This window comes from Tenrec ecaudatus, unplaced genomic scaffold (assembly GCF_050624435.1).
Source record: "Tenrec ecaudatus isolate mTenEca1 unplaced genomic scaffold, mTenEca1.hap1 Scaffold_252, whole genome shotgun sequence".
Classification (NCBI taxonomy): domain Eukaryota; kingdom Metazoa; phylum Chordata; class Mammalia; order Afrosoricida; family Tenrecidae; genus Tenrec; species Tenrec ecaudatus.
The window spans coordinates 306,064-308,115 of NW_027458698.1; positions in this window are offsets into that span (position 1 = coordinate 306,064).

The window sequence follows — 2,052 nt, forward strand, 5'->3', positions numbered from 1 at the left end:
CACCGTTCTCCTTACACTCGTGCGTCTCCATCGACCTTAAAAGAAAGGGAGGACACGCAACTGCTGGCAGGTAAATTCAGCAAAGTTTGTCTCAACACAAAAGAGACAGCTCTGTGGTGACCCGTCTTCCACGGTAAAACATTTCCTGGCGAATAAGGAATCTTCCCATCGCAATGACAATATGAGAGAATGGCCACCGATGGATTTGCCGCTGTGCCTACAAACATCATCTTGAGGCCATACAGTAGTGAAGCACGGGAACCCAGGCGCTTCACCCTTTACCCTAGACCAGTGAAACACTGTCTCTAAAAATGCCCACATGCCTGTATCTATGCCCGTTTAAAGTTAACGCTAAACCGAAATCTTCTGTCCCACTCTTTTGCAGCATTTTAAAGAAGTACACTGGGAAAGATTTTTCTGCAAGGAAGAAACTGCAGGCGGCGTGGCTGAAATGAGAATATCATGCTGCACGAGCTCGTTGCCCTCAGATGCGGAAGTGTCATCAGTGGGCATCATAGAGGAACGGGACTTTGATAAGTGATCATCAACCTCTGTGAATTCCCTTTGTTCTAGCGCCTGAAATAAAGAGTTGTCTTGAGTCACATAAACCTCCACCGAGTGGTCTTAATGTGGCGCGGGAACATGCCGGTATAAGAGAATTCCGAAGAAGGCTGAACGTCCACAATTGAATGGTCATTGCCAGAAATGAAGTGGCAGCCGGATCAGACTGGGAAACTTCAGCTTCCATTAGACAATGAAGATGTGAGAATCTGGTACGTCCACAATTCACGGTTATCTTAGATCCATGAAATTCCGTGTTGAATTTTAGTCAGAAAATGAAAACTCCGGAGCCTCTGTTCAGCAGGCCCAGGTGTAGCTCCCAGAGGCACACTGGTGCTCCTCTAGAATTTGGATAAAAATCGTTTTCACTGGAATAAAGAACCTTGATCAAGCCAGGTGGGTCTTGACAAACGAAATTGCTGCGTGTGCCCGGTATACTGACAAGCACCCACCTGTGCTGGTCCATGGCTTATTCAGCACAGGAACCTGCATCGATTGAGCCAAGACAAAGGAAAGCTCAGGGAGGCAGCACCCGTGTAGAAAAGCATTTGTACTTCAAAGATGAGGCCAATGAGGTGAAAGGACAAAGCCATGGCAAACAGTTTTCATCATCGGCAGAATTTCACGGAGCAATATTGCTGGGAGGGAAAAGGCACCACCTGAGGGAGGCACGCTCAACAAAACTACCTAGGGCAGGAGCCGGGTTGCCCCCAGGCACTAGGCGTGTCAGGCCTCAGCATTGTAAGGAGAGTTCACTGAAGTCCCTGAATGAAGTTTTCTCCGCTGTCCTACGTCTACGTTCCTAAAATTTACTCTGCGGTTTCTGATGATCCTGGCTTATGAACGGCCACCATTCACCGTTCTCCTTACACTCGTGCGTCTCCATCGACCTTAAAAGAAAGGGAGGACACGCAACTGCTGGCAGGTAAATTCAGCAAAGTTTGTCTCAACACAAAAGAGACAGCTCTGTGGTGACCCGTCTTCCACGGTAAAACATTTCCTGGCGAATAAGGAATCTTCCCATCGCAATGACAATATGAGAGAATGGCCACCGATGGATTTTCCGCTGTGCCTACAAACATCATCTTGAGGCCATACAGTAGTGAAGCACGGGAACCCAGGCGCTTCACCCTTTACCCTAGACCAGTGAAACACTGTCTCTAAAAATGCCCACATGCCTGTATCTATGCCCGTTTAAAGTTAACGCTAAACCGAAATCTTCTGTCCCACTCTTTTGCAGCATTTTAAAGAAGTACACTGGGAAAGATTTTTCTGCAAGGAAGAAACTGCAGGCGGCGTGGCTGAAATGAGAATATCATGCTGCACGAGCTCGTTGCCCTCAGATGCGGAAGTGTCATCAGTGGGCATCATAGAGAAACGGGACTTTAATAAGTGATCATCAACCTCTGTGAATTCCCTTTGTTCTAGCGCCTGAAATAAAGAGTTGTCCTGAGTCACATAAACCTCCACCGAGTGGTCTTAATGTGGCGC